At 45.5% G+C, this 25,543-nt stretch overlaps 1 protein-coding gene across 3 annotated transcripts in view; it reads right to left on the bottom strand.

The window, feature by feature from the left end:
* Positions 1 to 25,543, bottom strand: part of CALD1 (caldesmon 1) — a 251,862-nt gene that overhangs the window by 143,412 nt on the left and 82,907 nt on the right. For all 3 annotated transcript variants that reach the window (XM_075344239.1, XM_075344242.1, XM_075344243.1), the window contains exon 2: positions 17,275 to 17,373. The gene's annotated coding sequence lies outside the window, so the exon portion shown is untranslated. The remainder of the gene's footprint in view (positions 1 to 17,274; positions 17,374 to 25,543) is intronic.

Here is a 25,543-nt window from a genome sequence, read left to right on the forward strand (position 1 = left end):
ATAATGTGCCCCACATAGCCCTCCATACAGAATAATGGGCTCCACATAGACCTCCATACAGAATAATGACCCCACATAGCCCTCCATACAGAATAATGGGCCCCACATAGACCTCCATACAGAATAATGGGCCCCACATAGACCTCCATACAGAATAATAGGCCCCACATAGCTCTCCATACAGAATAATGGGCCCCACATAGCCCTCCATACAGAATAATGACCCCACATAGTCCTCCATACAGAATAATGTGCCCCACATAGCCCTCCATACAGAATAATGGGCTCCACATAGCCCTCCATACAGAATAATGGGCCCCACACAGTCCTCCATACAGAATAATGTGCCCCACATAGCCCTCCATACAGAATAATGGGCCCCATATAGTCCTCTATACAGAATAATGGGCCCCACATAGTCCTCCATACAGAATAATGGGCCCCACATAGCCCTCCATACAGAATAATGTGCCCCACATAGCCCTCCATACAGAATAATGGGCCCCACATAGCCCTCCATACAGAATAATGTGCCCCACATAGTCCTCCATACAGAATAATGTGCCCCACATAACCCTCCATACAGAATAATGGGCCCCACATAGCCCTCCATACAGAATAATGGACCCCACATAGCCCTCCATACAGAATAATGAGCCCCACATAGTCCTCCATACAGAATAATGGACCCCACATAGCCCTCCATACAGAATAATGGGCCCCACATAGCCCTCCATACAGAATAATAGGCCCCACATAGACCTCCATACAGAATAATGGGCCCCACATAGACCTCCATACAGAATAATGACCACACATAGCCCTCCATACAGAATAATGGGCCCCACATAGTCCTCCATACAGAATAATAGGCCCCACATAGCTCTCCATACAGAATAATGGGCCCCACATAGCCCTCCATACAGAATAATGACCCCACATAGTCCTCCATACAGAATAATGTGCCCCACATAGCCCTCCATACAGAATAATGGGCTCCACATAGCCCTCCATACAGAATAATGGGCCCCACACAGTCCTCCATACAGAATAATGTGCCCCACATAGCCCTCCATACAGAATAATGGGCCCCATATAGTCCTCTATACAGAATAATGGGCCCCACATAGCCCTCCATACAGAATAATGGGCCCCACTTAGCCCTCCATACAGAATAATGTGCCCCACATAGCCCTCCATACAGAATAATGGGCCCCATATAGTCCTCTATACAGAATAATGGGCCCCACATAGCCCTCCATACAGAATAATGGGCCCCACATAGTCCTCCATATAGAATAATGGGCCCCACATAGCCCTCCATACAGAATAATGGCCCCACATAGCCCTCCATACAGAATAATGTGCCCCACATAGTCCTCCATACAGAATAATGGGCCCCACATAGCCCTCCATACAGAATAATGTGCCCCACATAGTCCTCCATACAGAATAATGTGCCCCACATAGCCCTCCATACAGAATAATGGGCCCCACATAGCCCTCCATACAGAATAATGTGCCCCACATAGTCCTCCATACAGAATAATGTGCCCCACATAACCCTCCATACAGAATAATGGGCCCCACATAGCCCTCCATACAGAATAATGGACCCCACATAGCCCTCCATACAGAATAATGAGCCCCACATAGTCCTCCATACAGAATAATGGACCCCACATAGCCCTCCATACAGAATAATGGGCCCCACATAGCCCTCCATACAGAATAATAGGCCCCACATAGCCCTCCATACAGAATAATGGGCCCCACATAGTCCTCCATATAGAATAATGGGCCCCACATAGCCCTCCATACAGAATAATGGCCCCACATAGCCCTCCATACAGAATAATGTGCCCCACATAGCCCTCCATACAGAATAATGGGCCACACATAGTCCTCCATACAGAATAATGGCCCCACATAGTCCTCCATACAGAATAATGGGCCCCACATAGCCCTCCATACAGAATAATGAGCCCCACATAGTCATCCATACAGAATAATGGCCCACATAGCTCTCCATACAGAATAATGGGCCCCACATAGCCCTCCATACAGAATAATGGGCCCCACATAGTCCTCTATACAGAATAATGGGCCCCACATAGCCCTCCATACAGAATAATGGACCCCACATAGCCCTCCATACAGAATAATGGGCCCCACATAGCCCTCCATACAGAATAATGGGCCCCATATAGTCCTCCACACAGAATAATGGGCCCCATATAGTCCTCCATACAGAATAATGGACCCCATATAGCCCTCCATACAGAATAATGGCCCCACATAGCCCTCCATACAGAATAATGGGCCCCACATAGCCCTCCATACAGAATAATGGACCCCACATAGCCCTCCATACAGAATAATGAGCCCCACATAGTCCTCCATACAGAATAATGGACCCCACATAGCCCTCCATACAGAATAATGGGCCCCACATAGCCCTCCATACAGAATAATAGGCCCCACATAGCCCTCCATACAGAATAATGGGCCCCACATAGTCCTCCATATAGAATAATGGGCCCCACATAGCCCTCCATACAGAATAATGGCCCCACATAATCCTCCATACAGAATAATGGGCCCCACATAGCCCTCCATACAGAATAATGGCCCCACATAATCCTCCACACAGAATAATGTGCCCCACATAATCCTCCATACAGAATAATGGGCCCCACATAGCCCTCCATACAGAATAATGGGCCACACATAGTCCTCCATACAGAATAATGGACCCCACATAGCCCTCCATACAGAATAATGGGCCCCACATAGCCCTCCATACAGAATAATGTGCCCCACATAGCCCTCCATACAGAATAATGGGCCACACATAGTCCTCCATACAGAATAATAGCCCCACATAGTCCTCCATACAGAATAATGGGCCCCACATAGCCCTCCATACAGAATAATGAGCCCCACATAGCCCTCCATACAGAATAATGGCCCACATAGCTCTCCATACAGAATAATGGGCCCCACATAGCCCTCCATACAGAATAATGGGCCCCACATAGCCCTCCATATAGAATAATGGGCCCCACATAGCCCTCCATACAGAATAATGGGCCCCACATAGTCCTCTATACAGAATAATGGGCCCCACATAGCCCTCCATACAGAATAATGGACCCCACATAGCCCTCCATACAGAATAATGAGCCCCACATAGTCCTCCATACAGAATAATGGACCCCACATAGCCCTCCATACAGAATAATGGGCCCCACATAGCCCTCCATACAGAATAATGGGCCCCATATAGTCCTCTATACAGAATAATGGGCCCCATATAGTCCTCCATACAGAATAATGGGCCCCACATAGCCCTCCATACAGAATAATGAGCCCCACATAGACCTCCATACAGAATAATGGACCCCACATAGCCCTCCATACAGAATAATGTGCTCCACATAGCCCTCCATACAGAATAATGGGCACCACATAGCCCTCCATACAGAATAATGGGCACCACATAGCCCTCCATACAGAATAATGACCCCACATAGCCCTCCATACAGAATAATGACCCCACATAGCCCTCCATACAGAATAATGACCCCACATAGCCCTCCATACAGAATAATGACCCCATATAGTCCTCTATACAGAATAATGGGCCCCATATAGTCCTCCATACAGAATAATGGGCCCCATATAGTCCTCCATACAGAATAATGTGCCCCACATAGCCCTCCATACAGAATAATGGACCCCACATAGCCCTCCATACAGAATAATGTGCCACACATAGCCCTCCATACAGAATAATGGACCCCACATAGCCCTCCATACAGAATAATGTGCCCCACATAGCCTTCCGTATAGTATAATGGCCCCCACATAGCCCTCCATACAGAATAATGTGCCCCAAATAGCCCTCCATACAGAATAATGGGCCACACATAGTCCTCCATACAGAATAATGGCCCCACATAGTCCTCCATACAGAATAATGGGCCCCACATAGCCCTCCATACAGAATAATGAGCCCCACATAGCCCTCCATACAGAATAATGGCCCACATAGCTCTCCATACAGAATAATGGGCCCCACATAGCCCTCCATACAGAATAATGGGCCCCACATAGCCCTCCATATAGAATAATGGGCCCCACATAGCCCTCCATACAGAATAATGGGCCCCACATAGTCCTCTATACAGAATAATGGGCCCCACATAGCCCTCCATACAGAATAATAGGCCCCACATAGCCCTCCATACAGAATAATGGGCCCCACATAGTCCTCCATATAGAATAATGGGCCCCACATAGCCCTCCATACAGAATAATGGCCCCACATAATCCTCCATACAGAATAATGGGCCCCACATAGCCCTCCATACAGAATAATGGCCCCACATAATCCTCCACACAGAATAATGTGCCCCACATAATCCTCCATACAGAATAATGGGCCCCACATAGCCCTCCATACAGAATAATGGGCCACACATAGTCCTCCATACAGAATAATGGACCCCACATAGCCCTCCATACAGAATAATGGGCCCCACATAGCCCTCCATACAGAATAATGTGCCCCACATAGCCCTCCATACAGAATAATGGGCCACACATAGTCCTCCATACAGAATAATGGCCCCACATAGTCCTCCATACAGAATAATGGGCCCCACATAGCCCTCCATACAGAATAATGAGCCCCACATAGCCCTCCATACAGAATAATGGCCCACATAGCTCTCCATACAGAATAATGGGCCCCACATAGCCCTCCATACAGAATAATGGGCCCCACATAGCCCTCCATATAGAATAATTGGCCCCACATAGCCCTCCATACAGAATAATGGGCCCCACATAGTCCTCTATACAGAATAATGGGCCCCACATAGCCCTCCATACAGAATAATGGACCCCACATAGCCCTCCATACAGAATAATGAGCCCCACATAGTCCTCCATACAGAATAATGGACCCCACATAGCCCTCCATACAGAATAATGGGCCCCACATAGCCCTCCATACAGAATAATGGGCCCCATATAGTCCTCTATACAGAATAATGGGCCCCATATAGTCCTCCATACAGAATAATGGGCCCCATATAGTCCTCCATACAGAATAATGGGCCCCACATAGCCCTCCATACAGAATAATGAGCCCCACATAGACCTCCATGCAGAATAATGGACCCCACATAGCCCTCCATACAGAATAATGTGCTCCACATAGCCCTCCATACAGAATAATGGGCACCACATAGCCCTCCATACAGAATAATGGGCACCACATAGCCCTCCATACAGAATAATGACCCCACATAGCCCTCCATACAGAATAATGACCCCACATAGCCCTCCATACAGAATAATGACCCCACATAGCCCTCCATACAGAATAATGACCCCATATAGTCCTCTATACAGAATAATGGGCCCCATATAGTCCTCCATACAGAATAATGGGCCCCATATAGTCCTCCATACAGAATAATGTGCCCCACATAGCCCTCCATACAGAATAATGGACCCCACATAGCCCTCCATACAGAATAATGTGCCACACATAGCCCTCCATACAGAATAATGGACCCCACATAGCCCTCCATACAGAATAATGTGCCCCACATAGCCTTCCGTATAGTATAATGGCCCCCACATAGCCCTCCATACAGAATAATGTGCCTCAAATAGCCCTCCATACAGAATAATGGGCCACACATAGTCCTCCATACAGAATAATGGCCCCACATAGTCCTCCATACAGAATAATGGGCCCCACATAGCCCTCCATACAGAATAATGAGCCCCACATAGCCCTCCATACAGAATAATGGCCCACATAGCTCTCCATACAGAATAATGGGCCCCACATAGCCCTCCATACAGAATAATGGGCCCCACATAGCCCTCCATATAGAATAATGGGCCCCACATAGCCCTCCATACAGAATAATGGGCCCCACATAGTCCTCTATACAGAATAATGGGCCCCACATAGCCCTCCATACAGAATAATGGACCCCACATAGCCCTCCATACAGAATAATGGGCCCCACATAGCCCTCCATACAGAATAATGGGCCCCATATAGTCCTCTATACAGAATAATGGGCCCCATATAGTCCTCCATACAGAATAATGGGCCCCACATAGCCCTCCATACAGAATAATGGGCCCCACATAGTCCTCCATACAGAATAATGGGCTCCACATAGCCCTCCATACAGAATAATGGGCCCCACATAGCCCTCCATACAGAATAATGGGCCCCACATAGTCCTCCATACAGAATAATGGGCCCCACATAGCCCTCCATACAGAATAATGGGCACCACATAGCCCTCCATACAGAATAATGTGCTCCACATAGCCCTCCATACAGAATAATGGGCACCACATAGCCCTCCATACAGAATAATGGGCCCCACATAGTCCTCCATACAGAATAATGGGCCCCACATAGCCCTCCATACAGAATAATGGGCCCCACATAGCCCTCCATACAGAATAATGGGCCCCACATAGTCCTCCATACAGAATAATGGGCCCCACATAGCCCTCCATACAGAATAATGGGCACCACATAGCCCTCCATACAGAATAATGGGCCCCACATAGTCCTCCATACAGAATAATGGGCCCCACATAGCCCTCCATACAGAATAATGGGCCCCACATAGCCCTCCATACAGAATAATGGGCCCCACATAGTCCTCCATACAGAATAATGGGCCCACATAGTCCTCCATACAGAATAATGGGCCCCACATAGCCCTCCATACAGAATAATGGGCCCCACATAGCCCTCCATACAGAATAATGGGCCCCACATAGTCCTCCATACAGAATAATGGGCCCCATATAGTCCTCCATACAGAATAATGGGCCCCACATAGCCCTCCATACAGAATAATGGGCCCCACATAGCCCTCCATACAGAATAATGGGCACCACATAGCCCTCCATACAGAATAATGGGCCCCACATAGCCCTCCATACAGAATAATGGGCCCCACATAGTCCTCCATACAGAATAATGGGCCCCATATAGTCCTCCATACAGAATAATGGGCCCCACATAGCCCTCCATACAGAATAATGGGCCCCACATAGCCCTCCATACAGAATAATGGGCACCACATAGCCCTCCATACAGAATAATGACCCCACATAGCCCTCCATACAGAATAATGACCCCACATAGCCCTCCATACAGAATAATGACCCCATATAGTCCTCTATACAGAATAATGGGCCCCATATAGTCCTCCATACAGAATAATGGGCCCCATATAGTCCTCCATACAGAATAATGGGCCCCACATAGCCCTCCATACAGAATAATGGACCCCACATAGCTCTCCATACAGAATAATGGGCCCCACATAGACCTCCATACAGAATAATGGGCCCCACATAGTCCTCCATACAGAATAATGGGCTCCACATAGTCCTCCATACAGAATAATGGGCCCCACATATCCCTCCATACAGAATAATGGGCCCCACATAGCCCTCCATACAGAATAATGGGCCCCACATAGCCCTCCATACAGAATAATGGGCCACACATAGCCCTCCATACAGAATAATGGGCCCCACATAGCCCTCCATACAGAATAATGGCCCCACATAGCCCTCCATACAGAATAATGGGCCCCACATAGTCCTCCATACAGAATAATGGGCCCCACATAGCCCTCCATACAGAATAATGGGCCACACATAGCCCTCCATACAGAATAATGGGCCCCACATAGTCCTCCATACAGAATAATGGGCCCCACATAGCCCTCCATACAGAATAATGGGCCCCACATAGTCCTCCATACAGAATAATGGGCCCCACATAGCCCTCCATACAGAATAATGGGCACCACATAGCCCTCCATACAGAATAATGACCCCACATAGCCCTCCATACAGAATAATGACCCCACATAGCCCTCCATACAGAATAATGACCCCATATAGTCCTCTATACAGAATAATGGGCCCCATATAGTCCTCCATACAGAATAATGGGCCCCATATAGTCCTCCATACAGAATAATGGGCCCCACATAGCCCTCCATACAGAATAATGGACCCCACATAGCTCTCCATACAGAATAATGGGCCCCACATAGACTTCCATACAGAATAATGGGCCCCACATAGTCCTCCATACAGAATAATGGGCCCCACATAGCCCTCCATACAGAATAATGGCCCCACATAGTCCTCTATACAGAATAATGGGCCCCACATAGTCCTCCATACAGAATAATGGGCCCCACATAGCCCTCCATACAGAATAATGGGCCTCAAATAGCCCTCCATACAGAATAATGGGCCCCACATAGTCCTCCATACAGAATAATGGGCCCCACATAGCCCTCCATACAGAATAATGGGCACCACATAGCCCTCCATACAGAATAATGTGCTCCACATAGCCCTCCATACAGAATAATGGGCACCACATAGCCCTCCATACAGAATAATGGGCCCCACATAGTCCTCCATACAGAATAATGGGCCCCACATAGCCCTCCATACAGAATAATGGGCCCCACATAGCCCTCCATACAGAATAATGGGCCCCACATAGTCCTCCATACAGAATAATGGGCCCCACATAGCCCTCCATACAGAATAATGGGCACCACATAGCCCTCCATACAGAATAATGGGCCCCACATAGTCCTCCATACAGAATAATGGGCCCCACATAGCCCTCCATACAGAATAATGGGCCCCACATAGCCCTCCATACAGAATAATGGGCCCCACATAGTCCTCCATACAGAATAATGGGCCCACATAGTCCTCCATACAGAATAATGGGCCCCACATAGCCCTCCATACAGAATAATGGGCCCCACATAGCCCTCCATACAGAATAATGGGCCCCACATAGTCCTCCATACAGAATAATGGGCCCCATATAGTCCTCCATACAGAATAATGGGCCCCACATAGCCCTCCATACAGAATAATGGGCCCCACATAGCCCTCCATACAGAATAATGGGCACCACATAGCCCTCCATACAGAATAATGGGCCCCACATAGCCCTCCATACAGAATAATGGGCCCCACATAGTCCTCCATACAGAATAATGGGCCCCATATAGTCCTCCATACAGAATAATGGGCCCCACATAGCCCTCCATACAGAATAATGGGCCCCACATAGCCCTCCATACAGAATAATGGGCACCACATAGCCCTCCATACAGAATAATGACCCCACATAGCCCTCCATACAGAATAATGACCCCACATAGCCCTCCATACAGAATAATGACCCCATATAGTCCTCTATACAGAATAATGGGCCCCATATAGTCCTCCATACAGAATAATGGGCCCCATATAGTCCTCCATACAGAATAATGGGCCCCACATAGCCCTCCATACAGAATAATGGACCCCACATAGCTCTCCATACAGAATAATGGGCCCCACATAGACCTCCATACAGAATAATGGGCCCCACATAGTCCTCCATACAGAATAATGGGCTCCACATAGTCCTCCATACAGAATAATGGGCCCCACATATCCCTCCATACAGAATAATGGGCCCCACATAGCCCTCCATACAGAATAATGGGCCCCACATAGCCCTCCATACAGAATAATGGGCCACACATAGCCCTCCATACAGAATAATGGGCCCCACATAGCCCTCCATACAGAATAATGGCCCCACATAGCCCTCCATACAGAATAATGGGCCCCACATAGTCCTCCATACAGAATAATGGGCCCCACATAGCCCTCCATACAGAATAATGGGCCACACATAGCCCTCCATACAGAATAATGGGCCCCACATAGTCCTCCATACAGAATAATGGGCCCCACATAGCCCTCCATACAGAATAATGGGCCCCACATAGTCCTCCATACAGAATAATGGGCCCCACATAGCCCTCCATACAGAATAATGGGCACCACATAGCCCTCCATACAGAATAATGACCCCACATAGCCCTCCATACAGAATAATGACCCCACATAGCCCTCCATACAGAATAATGACCCCATATAGTCCTCTATACAGAATAATGGGCCCCATATAGTCCTCCATACAGAATAATGGGCCCCATATAGTCCTCCATACAGAATAATGGGCCCCACATAGCCCTCCATACAGAATAATGGACCCCACATAGCTCTCCATACAGAATAATGGGCCCCACATAGACCTCCATACAGAATAATGGGCCCCACATAGTCCTCCATACAGAATAATGGGCTCCACATAGTCCTCCATACAGAATAATGGGCCCCACATATCCCTCCATACAGAATAATGGGCCCCACATAGCCCTCCATACAGAATAATGGGCCCCACATAGCCCTCCATACAGAATAATGGGCCACACATAGCCCTCCATACAGAATAATGGGCCCCACATAGCCCTCCATACAGAATAATGGCCCCACATAGCCCTCCATACAGAATAATGGGCCCCACATAGTCCTCCATACAGAATAATGGGCCCCACATAGCCCTCCATACAGAATAATGGGCCCCACATAGCCCTCCATACAGAATAATGGGCCCCACATAGTCCTCCATACAGAATAATGGGCCCCACATAGCCCTCCATACAGAATAATGGGCCCCACATAGCCCTCCATACAGAATAATGGACCCCACATAGCTCTCCATACAGAATAATGGGCCCCACATAGCCCTCCATACAGAATAATGGGCCCCACATAGCCCTCCATACAGAATAATGGGCCCCACATAGCCCTCCATACAGAATAATGGGCCCCACATAGCCCTCCATACAGAATAATGGGCCCCACATAGCCCTCCATACAGAATAATGGGCCCCACATAGTCCTCCATACAGAATAATGGGCCCCACATAGCCCTCCATACAGAATAATGGGCCCCACATAGCCCTCCATACAGAATAATGGGCCCCACATAGTCCTCCATACAGAATAATGGGCCCCACATAGCCCTCCATACAGAATAATGGGCCCCACATAGACCTCCATACAGAATAATGGGCCCCACATAGCCCTCCATACAGAATAATGGGCCCCACATAGACCTCCATACAGAATAATGGGCCCCACATAGTCCTCCATACAGAATAATGGGCCCCACATAGCCCTCCATACAGAATAATGGCCCCACATAGTCCTCTATACAGAATAATGGGCCCCACATAGTCCTCCATACAGAATAATGGGCCCCACATAGCCTTCCATACAGAATAATGGGCCCCACATAGACTTCCATACAGAATAATGGGCCCCACATAGTCCTCCATACAGAATAATGGGCCCCACATAGCCCTCCATACAGAATAATGGCCCCACATAGTCCTCTATACAGAATAATGGGCCCCACATAGTCCTCCATACAGAATAATGGGCCCCACATAGCCCTCCATACAGAATAATGGGCCCCACATAGCCCTCCATACAGAATAATGGCCCCACATAGTCCTCCATACAGAATAATGGGCCCCACATAGCCCTCCATACAGAATAATGGGCCCCACATAGCCCTCCATACAGAATAATGGCCCCACATAGCCCTCCATACAGAATAATGGACCCCACATAGCCCTCCATACAGAATAATGGCCCCACATAGTCCTCCATACAGAATAATGGGCCCCACATAGCCCTCCATACAGAATAATGGGCCCCACATAGTCCCTCCATACAGAATAATGGGCCCCACATAGCCCTCCATACAGAATAATGGGCCCCACATAGCCCTCCATACAGAATAATGGGCCCCACATAGTCCCTCCATACAGAATAATGGGCCCCACATAGCCCTCCATACAGAATAATGGGCCCCACATAGCCCTCCATACAGAATAATGGGCCCCACATAGCCCTCCATACAGAATAATGGCCCCACATAGCCCTCCATACAGAATAATGGGCCCCACATAGTCCCTCCATACAGAATAATGGGCCCCACATAGCCCTCCATACAGAATAATGGGCCCCACATAGTCCCTCCATACAGAATAATGGCCCCACATAGCCCTCCATACAGAATAATGGGCCGCACATAGTCCCTCCATACAGAATAATGGGCCCCATATAGTCCTCCATACAGAATAATGGGCCCCACAGTATGCAAATCTATATAAATACACGAGATCATCCCTCTAAGTCTTGAGAAACTCTTGACTGTGAGAAGAATCCCGGCCTTTGTCTCTTTCGTCTGAGCCGAGTGCTGGGAACTATGGTTCACCTCCCGCCATTACATATTACAGTCAGTTATTGATTGGCCGTCATCCTCGATGCGCCGTTTCTCACACAATCCTCTATTTATTTATTCTACAATGGAGATAAAGTCTCGACTGGTGAGAGAAGAAAAAAAAACATTAAAAAATCCCCATCACTCCATCATTTTTATGACGTTGCGCCGTCGTGCCAAATAGATGACAATCACAGCCTCTTTTTTTTCGGAGGAAAAACTCCCTCGTCTACGATTATTTTCACTAGTGCTTTGGGGAATGTTTTATGTTTGACGGGATTTGAGATTTTTTTCACGCTTTGTTGCATCTTTTGATGTTCTTATAAACAAGAGCAAAAAAAAACAAAAAACAAAGGAAAAACAACAATCAGGGACCATAATGACAGCTGTCCGGAACTAAGCATCACCAGCAAACCCTCGGGAGGAGGAGACGGTGTTAATATGATTGTGGGGGGGGGGGGGTTGGGAAGATACATTTTTTGGTCTTTTACCTATCACATCAGTTATATCGGAACATAAGAGGCAAATATGGTAAAAGTTTTAATAGCAACAACATGTATCCAGGTCAAAAGGGAAAAAAACATTGTGTAAACAAAGTGTAGATTAATACCACATGTCGTGTACGCCGCCGATGGGGGAAAATATTTTTCTTTTTATACAACATGAGGACCTGGCTGTAACACTCATGGTCGCTGTAGGGGCATAGAGCGGGATTAGTAGACCCATTGGCCCACAGGGGGGTGTCCCGGGCGTACCCTTTAGTGGGAGGAGCTTAACTAAGCGCCTACCGTGCGGTAATGCCAAGTACCACTCCGATGGCAGTGACCGGGACAAGTAACCGACACGGATGCAGGTAGGTACCGGTGGGATGGCTAGGGCAGTGTCACGTCCTCACCGGAGTCCGCTCCTGCGACCTCTGCTTTGGTCACCAGACGCCGCTGTATTCCCGCCACGAAATGTGCTGGTGATAGGAGAGGAGTTGGTGCCAATGGCTCTGGTGGGCGCAGGCTCCGCTGATCCACTAAGCTGGGCTTCCCTGCATTACCACTGGTTGACTGTAGGTGGCATCATTCAGCTAAAGCCAACGGGAAGACACCACACCCTTCTAATTCCCCCTCCTGTCTGCTGACCACTGCCAGATATAGTTTTGTATTCCTTCTAGTGTCTGGTTCTCCCTGCTCTGGATATTGATTCCTGTTTTGACCCCTGCCTGCTCTCTGACTACTCTCCTGTCTGCTGTTTTTGTACCTCACTGACATCTTTTGACCTCTGCCTGATTTCCTGACTACGCCCTTGTCTGACGATTTTGTCCCTTTTCTGTATCTCCTGTCTGTCAACTACTCTTCTTGGACTCAGTGATCTCCGGGGCCCTGTAGAAATTCCAAATCCCCGTATTGGGGTTAAAGGGTTTCAGGGTTCTCGGGATCCTGCTTAGTGAGCAGCTTTCCTCTATCCTGTCCATATCAGCCATCCTGGGACTGTGGTTCTGGGCAGGCGTCACAGGCAGACAGGCAGGCGGGTATGGATAGGTATGGTGGGCACGGCAGGGACAGATAGATATGAGAAGGCAGACTCAGGTACAGGTGACTGACACAGAGGTAACAGAACCTGACAACTAGTTAGACAGACAAGACACTGACTAACTGGAAATGTTGCACAGGCACCTCCCCTAATGGGAAGGTGCCTTAAATACACAGTGCCTCTCAGGCATAGGCTGAAAGGTATTTCCTGGAAATAGCGCGCCAACCCTAAGCACACTCCTGGGAGACCGGGGCTGTGTGCACATGCCCCAGGAGGAGAAGGAGGCAACAGTACCCGTGAATGGTTGGGGGAGTGCGGGGGAGGACGTTATCCGGCCATCACGGTGAGTAAGTCGGCGTCCCTAAAGGGAGAGAGATACTTTAAGTCTTCTATTGCATTAAAAAAGCAGAATTCACTATATGGTAAGAAGCTGGATCAGTGCACAGAGAGCGGTGCTCCAGCGCCTCAGCCTCCGAGCCCCGCAGAAGGAACTATGCGAGCTATGTGCCCTCTTAGCCTTCTTGTAAAAAGCCAGGAATCCGGCAGTGACAGTTCATTTATTTGGAATCTCTGATAGAAGTCCGACCGGCTCTAAATCAAAGTTTAGAATATAAAATCGCTTTCATGTTGTAAAATACCTAAAAATAAAATGTAAAAGCATTTACCTTAAAAAAAGAGACATTTCTTCAGATGGAAAACCTCATGCTCTGATATTACATATGGCAGCCATTCATATGAGGAGGGATCTGCTCTCTGTAGCGCTCTGGTATGTAGGGAGAATAGATCCACCCCATGTGAGGTGTGCCCGCGAACAAAGATTATCATATAAAGCCATCCATCCATCCATCCCTCTATCTATCCCTCTATCCATCCATCCATCATTCCATCCATCCATCCATCTATCCATATATCCCTCTATCTATATATCTATATATCTCTCTATCTATCCCTCTATCTATCTATCCCTCTATCTATATATCTCTCTATCTATCCCTCTATCTATCCCTCTATCTATCTATCTATCTATCTATCCCTCTATCTATCCCTCTATCTATCTATCTATCCATCTATCCCTCTATCTATCCCTCTATCTATCTATCCCTCTATCTATCTATCTATCTATTTATCCCTCTATCTATCTATCCATCTATCTATCTATCTATCTATCTAGGATTCTATCTATCCCTATCTATCCATCCATCCATATATCCCTCTATCTATCTATCTATCTATCTATCTATCCCTCTATCTATCCCTCTATCTATCTATCTATCTATCCCTCTATCTATCTATCTATCTAGGATTCTATCTATCCCTATCTATCCATCCATCCATATATCCCTCTATCTATCTATCTATCTATCTATCCCTCTATCTATCCCTCTATCCCTCTATCTGTCTATCTATCCCTCTATCTATCCCTCTATCTATCTATCTATCCCTCTATCTATCTATCCCTCTATCTATCTATCCTTATCTCTCTCTCTCTATCTATCTATCTCTCTCTCTATCCATCTATCTATCCCTCTATCTATCTATCTCTCTCTCTATCCATCTATCTATCCCTCTATCTATCCTTCTATCTATCTATCCCTCTATCTATGTATCCCTCTATCCCTCTATCTATCTATCTATCTATCTATCTATCTATCTATCTATCTATCTATCTATCTATCTATCTATCCCTCTATCCCTCTATCTATCTCTCCCTCTATCTATCTATCCCTCTATCTATCTATCCCTCTATCTATCTATCCCTCTATCTATCTATCTATCTATCTATCTATCTATCTATCTATCTATTTATCCCTCTATCTATCTATCTATCTATTTATCCCTCTATCTATCTATCTATCTATCTATCTATCCCTCTATCTATCTATCTATCCCTCTATCTATCTATCTATCTATCTATCCATCTATCCCTCTATCTCTCTATCTATCTCTCTATCTATCTATCCTTCTATCTATTTATCCCTCTATCTATCTATCTATCTATCTATCTATCAGTGGAGTGATTAGAGTCTGATAGGCCCCAGTGCAGAGTTTGAGCCTGGCCCCCCCGTGTGTTTGTCAGATGTATGGGCCATTGTAGCATTCTAAATCCTATAAAGACATACAAGTTGCCCCCCCTTCCCCTTCATTGTTTAGTTATATCCCCCATCCTGTACTAATGTCCCCCATCCTAGGCCATTTCCTGGTAAATATGTCTCCCATCCTGGTATATGTTCACAGCATGGCCCCATCCTGGTGTATGAGCCCCATCATGCCTATATCCTGATATGTATGATCCCATCCTGGCCCACCCTGGTATATATTCCCCCATCATGGCCCCATCCTGGTATATATTCCCCCATCATGGTCCCATTCTCATATATATATGGCCGCATCATGGCCCCATCCTGGTTTATATTGCTCCATCATGGCCCCATCCTCATATAATATATATGGCCCTATCATGGCCCATCCTCATATATATATGGCCCCATCATGGCCCCATCCTGGTATATATTCCCCAATCATGGCCCATCCTCATATATATATGGCCCCATCCTGGTTTATATTGCTCCATCATATCCTCATCCTGGTATATAGCATATTCCTGGTATCTGTTCAAGCATGTCCCCATCCTTGGATATGGCGCTCCATCCTAGTATATAGCCGCCTCATTCTGGTATATAGCCTCCATCATGCTATATAGCCACCCTCATCCTGTTATATAGCCCCCATCATGCTATATACCTCCCTCATGCTGGTATATAGCCCCCTCATCCTGGTATACAGCCCCCTCCTCCTAGTATACAGCCCCTCATTCTGGTATATAGCCCCCTCATCCTGGTATACAGCCCCCTCATTCTGGTATATAGGCCCCTCATCCTGGTATAAAGCCCCCATCATGCTATATACCTCTATCATGCTGGTATATAGCCCCCCACACACAGTAAAAAATAAATTAAAATAAATGATTGTACTCACCTTCCCCCCGGTCCCACGGCGTCCTCCTACAACACTGGCATGACGCAACTGACTAGCGCGTGAGCAGCGCAGCGCATGACGTCAGTGTCATGCGCGGCCACTTAAAGCAACGGCTGCTCTCAGCAAATTCTCTGCTCTCCGTGCCCAGGATTGTGTGCGTGAGGAGCAGTGAATATTCATGGCCTTAATCGGCGGCTGCCACATCACAGTGCAGGGACCCAACGGGTCTCTGTGCTGCGATGTATTTCAGCTGGTTGCGTACCCTTGGACACACACCCATCTGAATCAGAGGCTGGGGCAGGCGGGCCCTGTCGCAGTGGGAGCTCTGCGACTGCGGTAGTTACGCCCCTGCTATCTATTTATCTCTGTTATCAGCCATTTTTATCTATTACACACAATCAGTGATTATTCATCATCTGTGATGATTGGAATAGATGTAATTTAGGATTTATACAATGTCAGTGTTGCTATCAAAATCATCAAAATCCAATTTATGAATTCCAAGTGCTAAAAATAAAAAGGTAAATCGTTCTCACCCGAGTTGCTGTAGATCGCAGTCTCCGGCCCGGGTCCTCTCCTATATCAGATGAAGACGCTGCTCAGCAGGCAGACATAAAGGAGGGGATTTCTTAGCACTGTAAAATAATATAGATAAAGGTTAATTTGTTTGTGGTAATCTGAAGTGCCAAATCTAATACTAATGCAGTTTTGTGTATGCAGCTCTTCTGCAGACTCATGTGTTTTCGTGGTTACGGGCTCCACACCAGCCATGTGTGAGTGTGATCCTGGAGGATGAGATGAGAAAACATCCTCAAAAGAAAGAAAATAGCTATTGTCCGCAAGATCAGACTACACAATGCTTGTTTGTGGTCTGTAACCATGGATACCTAAGGTCCTGCAATGCCCTGCACATGATGTAAGTGACATAGCTAATCAGGAGAACTATACTACATTTCTAATTGGGAGTGTTTGCTAATTTTATTATTATGACACCTACTACATATTGAGATAGGGTCATATAGATGGGAATACACCTTTAGGGTTAGAAATAGGACTGCATATATTTCAATTCTGACTTAAATTACTATTAAGTGCATTCACTGATCACTTCTTGTCATCCCCAATGCTAATTATGCAGTCTATGTCACTTTGCCATGGCCTACTACACTGTGCATAGGCAGTGACTGAGATGAGAAAGCTCATTTTATTATACTGAGAGCTTTATCATCTCAGTTGCTGCCTATGCAGAGAGCAGCAGCTAATAAAAGACTTATATCAACTGCTGCGCTCTGCCTAGTAAGTATTGGGAAAAGGTAGGGGAAGCTCACCGTCAATTCAGCAGACCCCCAGGTACACAGACCAGGCTAGGCAACCATTTAAATTACCATTAAGTCTATTCGCTGCTCACCTTTTGTCATCCCCAATGCTACTTATGTAGTCCATGTGACTTTGTCATTAGCTACTACGCTCTGCATAGGCAGTGATTGAGATGAGAATTCTCATTTTATTATACTGAGAGCTTTGTCATTTCACTTACTGCCAATGCAGAGAGCTGTAGCTAATAAAAGACTCATATCGACTGCTGCGCTCTGCATATTAAGTATTGGGAAAAGCTAGGGGAAGCTCACCGTCAATTCAGCAGACCCACAGGTGCACAGACCAGTCTTGGCGACCATTTGATTTACTATTAAAAGCATTCACTGCTAACCTCTTGTCATCCCCAATGCTACATATGCAGTCTATATGACTTTGTCATTGGCTACTACACTGTACATATGTGCATAGGCAGTAACTGAGATGAGAATTCTCATTTTATTATACTGAGAGCTTTGTCATTTCACTTACTGCCTATGCAGAGAGCAGTAGCTAATATAAGACTCATATCGACTGCTGCGCACTGCATATTAAATATTGGGAAAAGGTAGGAGAAGCTCACCGTCAATTCAGCAGACCCACAGGTGCACAGACCAGTCTTGGCGACCATTTGATTTACTATTAAGTGCGTTCACTGCTAACCTCTTGTCATCCCCAGTGCTACTTGGGCAGCCTATGTGACTTTGTCATTGGCTACTACACTGTACATATGTGCATAGGCAGTAACTGAGATGAGAATTCTCATTTTATTATACTGAGAGTTTTGTCATCTCAGTTACTGCCTATGCAGAGAGCAGTAGCTAATAAAAGACTCATATCGACTGCTTCGCTTTGCATAGTAAGTATTGGAAAAAGGTAGGGGTAGCTCAGCATCAATTCAGCAGACCCACAGGTGCACAGACCAGGCTTGTCAGCCATATGAAGCATAAAAGGGAAGAAAAGTCCAGCACCAAAATTCCTTTTAAAATTGTGTCTTCTTTATTGAAACATCACATACACCATATTAAAAACATGTGTATACCCATGATGTGGACCTATTGGGCCCCGCTTTACGCGTTTTGGAGAAAACTCCTTATTCATAGGCAAGCTGGAGTTTTCTTCTCTTTTCTGCGCTCTGCATAGGCAGCACCTGGAGGCCACTCACTGCAATGCTCTAAGAAGATGTGAATGACAAGGCTCATTTAACAGGGTGTGGGTAGGTGTGACATTTTTCGAGCCCCCCCCTAGGAAAATGCCACCCATGCTGCATTATTGGCTGTATTGGGGTGAGTAGTATTGGGGTCCTCAGTCACGCTTCATCTTCCTATTCATGATCTTCGAGAATAAGGCTTTAACAAAAAAGAATCTAAACAATCCCATTTATCAGAAGACTAAACACGCCGTACTTTCCTTGAACGCGCGCCAGCTCTTGTTTTGATTCTAAGGAACTATTATCACATTGTCCGCCTCTGCCAAAACCAACAAATTAGGGACGTATTTGAGACCTTCAGGTTTATTAAACCATGAAAAGGAAGCTAAGTATACAATAAGGGCCATTTTTGACATGCTACAAAAAGCTTTCACAGACGATCACACCACTCCAGATCCTGAGCGGGAATGTGAGTCACTAAATACCAAATTAGTGACCATTAAAGCCCACTCTAATCCCCACTACCCTAAACCGGCTATCATACAGATTATTAGGGAATTCGGAGTCATTAGAGGAGGTTCATCTTATTAAGAGATAATCTCTTGACCAAAGTGGTTGTTACAAGAGTTAGTGTCCCTCGCTCTACGGAGTGTAAGGAGCTGGACTGGTTTCCTTTCCCTGAAGAGTTAGGTTAGCTTATAGGGAAAGAGATGGTTTCCTTCTAGAACGTCAGTTATGAACCAGTGTGTGATAAAAACGGACCTATGGTCTGAAAGACAACCAGGCCGCATGCAGTGGGTGACCTGTGGCAAGAGGAGAAAGGAGACCGGATCTGAGGTAGCGTGTCCTCAAGTACCAATCGAGACACAGAATGCGGACCGCGTTGAGACTGGAGACCAAGCTTCCCACAGAGTGGCCCCAGACTATAGGGTAAGAAATAGTTAGGTGTTGGGACTAGCCGACAATGGGAGGGGTTAGCTGATAGGGCAAGAGATGGTTTCTTTCTAAAACGTCAGTTATGAACCAGTGTGTGACAAAAACAGACCTATGGTCTGAAAGTCAACAAGGCCGCAAGCAGTGGGTGACCTGTGGCAAAAGAAGGAGAAAGGAGACTGGATCTGAGGTAGCGTGTCCTGAAATACCGACCGAGACATAGAAAACGGACCGCGTTGAGACTGGAGACCAACCTTCCCACAGATTGGCCTCAGATTATAGGGTAAGAAATAGTTAGGTGTTGGGACCAGCCGACAATGGGAGGGGTTAGCTCATAGGGCAAGACATGGTTTCCTTCTAGAACGTCAGTTATAAGCATAGGTCTGAAAGTCAACCAAGTCACATGCAGTGGTGACCTGTGGCAAGAAAAGGAGAAATGAGACTGGATCTGAGGTAGTGTGTCCTGAAATACCGACGGAGACACAGAAAATGGACCACGTTGAGGCTGAAGACCAACCTTTCCACAGAGTGGCCTTTAGGCTTAAGGACAAAACTTTAGTAGCAAGGCCCCGAAAAGCTTATAGCTGAACGTAACAGGCCAAGATGGACTATGTGAGATAAGTTGTGAAGTCTCCCTTAGCGTCTACAGTTCAAAGCTTGACTCTGGTCATATTGCCAAAACCTCCTCAACCTCTCTTCTACGAGGAGAATAAGACATGGAGAAGTGGAAAATGACTGTCGCGGACTGGACTGCGGTGCTAGGCTGGGTTGTGTTGGGACGAACAGAAACAATGCAGATGGAATTGAAAGTGTGTCTGAACATGCTCCACATTGCTAAAATGTATGGGAAGTTATGTACCCTCTATCTCGTGGATAAAGTTGTTGATGAGCAATTGTTAGGTAAGGCTTTGTTGTTTGAACTGAACTGGTGGTCTCCTTGTGGGAATGAGTCGTCATCCAGTTCTGGCCAGCCAAAGTTATCAGCAACATGCGGCCTACATGGGCGTACGACCCACACTACACAAGTCCACACACCCAGCCAGGCGTATTTTACAAACATATCTACCAAAAAATAGGATCGTATAGAAAAATGCTTTAGCGTAGACCACTGCCCTTTCGGATACACATCAGATTGATGCATGAACAAACACCGGCTAGACAAGCTCCTGGTTGCTCCTTCAGCCATGAAGGTTGCATGTTTAGACATGACAGAACTTTTATTTGTTTTCTCACATCTTGTCTTCACACCTGAACGATCGCGTATGGGCATTCATTCCTTTATCCGTGAAAGTTGACAGTGATCATTGACTTTGTTTCTTTTTTTTCACAAAAGAAACCACCACAAATGAAACAAGGAGGAATGAAACAGAGGTGACCTTTCAAATATCAATAGTTCAATGTTCTACTAATAGGTTTAGCAACTATTGGTAGACCATTGACCTTAATGCTTTCAAACTGTACCCTAATTACTAAAATACACATCCTAATCCACTAACTGTTCCAAATGAGGTGATATATTATTAGGTCTTGAAGACCATTCTTCACGAAAGATCTGTAGTTTTGGTTTAAGATGTCCATGTAAAGCCTAATTAGTACTTTATAAAAAAAAATAAAGATTTACATAAATATTTCAACTCAAAGTCGAAAATGTTGAGTTGACTGCAATTATCCTCCATGTTCTACCCAAAGATCTCTAGAAAGATGAGATTAGAAAATTTCTGTGCCTAAGTTGAAACAATGGACAACCTGTTGGTTGTTCACTAATGAATCTTCTCAACAAAGAAGATGCGGAAAACCTGTTGATTATCCACTTGTGTATATTTTTTTCCTGAACAAAGAAGTTGCATTGGGCAATCTTTACTTTTTAGTAGGGCCCTGGACAACAAGATGATCACACAGTTTCTTCTACCTATGAGGAACTCAAGTGATCAGTTGTGATCTGCAAAAATCATGCCATAAGTGTGCAATTTCCTTGCAGCGCCTCCAGTGGAGAAATTAATTATTACACAGTACCCAATCAAATCAATGGTTTATTTGTGTAATGCAGGGTGGGGAAGATCCTTCAGAGAGTAAGATCTTCTTCTTAATATCATTCTGGCCAAGAGATGAAGATCCTGAACATAGGACCTCCCAACTAACCCAGAATTTTCCAGTAGGGTTTATGAGAGTAGGTTATCCAAACTGGAGTATCCTTTTACGGAGACAAAAAAATATCTTCTTGAAGAGCAACTGGGTTTCTTTGAGCCCACCAGAAGAGAATATGTCTTCTTGAAGGGCAACTGGGTTTTCTTGAGCCCACCAAAAGAAAAAATGTCTTCTTGGAGGGCAATTGGGTTTCCTTGAGCCCACCAGAAGAAACAATGTCTTCTTGGAGGGCAACTGGGTTTCCTTGAGCCCACCAGAAGAAAAAATGTCTTCTTGAAGGGCAACTGGGTTTTCTTGAGCCCACCAGAAGAAAAAATGTCTTCTTGGAGGGCAATTGGGTTTCCTGGAGCCAACCGGAAGAAAAAATGTCTTCTTGGAGGGCAACTGGGTTTCCTTGGGCCAACTGGAAGAAAAAATGTCTTCTTTGAAGACAACTGGGTTTCCTTGAGTCCACCAGAAGAAAAAATGTGTTCTTGGAAGACAACTGGATTTCCTTATGCCAACCAGAAGAGACAATTTAAAGGGATCTTGTTATCAAACAATTAGAAAGAGATCCTAACAATCATCTCCAAAGTCATCTTCAAGTAGGGTTTTCTTCTTTTGGACCCTTAGGTCTACTACCATAAACAATCTTAGCCAACTAGAGGATCCTCTAGTCTTATGGTGCAACCTGACCCTAGTGCTGCAACATATCAGACAATACTTACCCATGATGACTTAAGCCTATGGTACGAGTACTGGCCCCCACCACCCATCCTGCCCCACTTGGTCATCTTGCAGACTCCTTTAACATATACCTTGAGCCTATTTTATAGAATATTGGTTAAACCCACAAAACGACTGTCTGGACTAGATATCTTTGGCTCGTTATACTACCAGGTTTCAATGAAAACATCTGTTAAATTTATTGGTATCACTTTCTGGCAAACAATACAATCTCTTTCATAACGATATATTTTATAAACATTCATGAAATAAAATGTTATCATGTTTTAACTCTGGCAAATGTAATACAATTTTAAAGCAGCAATCCTGATCCTTCTTTACGGCTTGTTAAGGATATTTTTTTGGGGGGTGGCTCTGGTATAAAGACATACTGGAGAGCCAGAAATTACTTTGAAAATTGGATTGTGATGAGTAGTAATAAAGTCTATAAAAACAATTGTAAAGACGGCCAAATATTATTTACGGACAGGGCTATATGAAAAAACAATATATTGGTGCCGAACCCTAGGCCAGCTGTGGTCTATTTCTACATGACCCCACCCCCGAGGTACTCTTTACCCCACCCATGCTTTCTAAAACCACACCCAGAGTTCATTACACTTTAGATGTCAACACCATCCTCAGACATTTGAGCTAAGTATTAAGAAAGTAAGATTATGTTGGTGATTATATTGCGTGGTGCTTGGAGTTGTTGTGGAATCTTCTTGTCATCTTCCTCGTATTGTGTTATACCTTTGTTTGAGCGTGCTGTGAGATAGAGTTTTGGTTTCCCCCGTTTGTCTATCTCTGTTGGTTTTATCACCTTCCTGTCCCAGCCTTCTCTCAGGGTAGAGAGCTAGGGGGTATAAAATCAGGGCTGGTCAGGAGTAGGGTCATGCTGGCGGCTCAGACATCCTCACCTTCAAAAGTATCTCTGAGATAAGTGATAGCTAGGGCCTTCCTAGTCTGAGGGCCACTCTAGGAAGCCGAGTCCCCTACTCTCCCTTATCACCGAGACACCCATGCCACACTCAGAGTCCATTACACTTTAAAAGTCAACACCATCCTCAGAAATTTGGGTTAAGTATTAGGAGAGTGACATTATGCAATGCTTATCCTTCTCTACTGCTTGTTCAGGATATTTTTTGGAAGGTGGTATAAAGAAATATTGGCTAGATAGAAATTACTCATAAATTGTATAATAATCAATAGTAACAAAGTCTATAAAAACAATTGTAATGAGGGGACAATATTATTTACAGAAAGTGCTGTAATGAAAAACAATATATTGGTTACAGAACCTTAATCAAATTGAGTTTATAACTACATGACCCCACCCCGCGGTAATCTTTTTCCCACCCATGCTTTTTTAAGGCACACCCATATTCCAATACACTATAAATCTCAACACCAGCCTCAGAAATTTGGGTTAAGTATTAGGAGAGCGAGGTTAGACAATGTATATACTACTTTACTACTTGGTCAGGATATGTTTTTGGTATAAAGTCATACTGATGTCCCAGAATTTACTAGAAAATTATATTTATGTCACAGACAGTCATGTGGTTTCTGGCAACAGAAGGTCACAGTGTTTTGTTGTGTAAAATGCTCCCTGACTTTCTATTGTTCCTGTTGTCAGTATTCATTGTAATAGGTGGATTTCCTGCTGGGTTTACATCTCTCTCCCTTTTGGACACAACAGGTGCTCAACTTCTACCCAGCTGCTGATCATAAGTATTCTCTTGGTGCTTAAATACTCCCATCTTCCCTGGACTGGTGCTGGTGATATTATTCAGTTCATTCTAGCTCTGGTTGCAAGCAGGTGGCTTGCTCTCATCTGTAGTATTGTTGCTGAACTCCTGCCTGAGTCATCTGTGGATAAGTAGTTCATGTTTTTTCCCCCATGTGTCCTCCTTTAGTGTTTAGTGGTGTTGACAAAGAGCTCATCCCGCCCAATTTAGGGTACAACACTCAGGTATCCGGCTCGGCACAAAGGTGCGGAACCTATCTAGGGTGGTGAGAGACCCCAGGGACTAGCTGTAAGTTTGGTCAGGGGTCAAGATTTCACAATTTTCCCCTTCACTAGACGCAGGGGTCCCCTTCCCATACCTTTCCTCATTCGCTTGGTACTTCTTCGTATCTAGCGTGACAATTTATTAGGGCTCATTACAAGGAGAGAGATTAGAAATCTCCAGATCATTGTGGTTCTCATTAGTGTTTCCCCTCTGGGCTTCCTTACCTTTTTGGTTAAACTTCCAAAAATAATGTCTATAGCAGAGGTTTTGAATCTGGGGACTAGTGAGGTCCATCAAACTATCTAAGTGCACCGGTAAACTAATTTATGGTGGCAAACCGAACCTGTGCTCTAATGAAGGAACGCCAAGCTCAACTTTGATTGAGTTGTGCAGAAAACATATGATGGACCACAATTGGTAAGTTGGGTTCTGTACCACAACAAAGAACATGAATAGAACATGAATAGGTCACCTCCGAGGAGTCAAGCTCTGGAGAGCTTCATC

This window comes from Anomaloglossus baeobatrachus, chromosome 4 (assembly GCF_048569485.1).
Source record: "Anomaloglossus baeobatrachus isolate aAnoBae1 chromosome 4, aAnoBae1.hap1, whole genome shotgun sequence".
Taxonomy (NCBI): Eukaryota; Metazoa; Chordata; class Amphibia; order Anura; family Aromobatidae; genus Anomaloglossus; species Anomaloglossus baeobatrachus.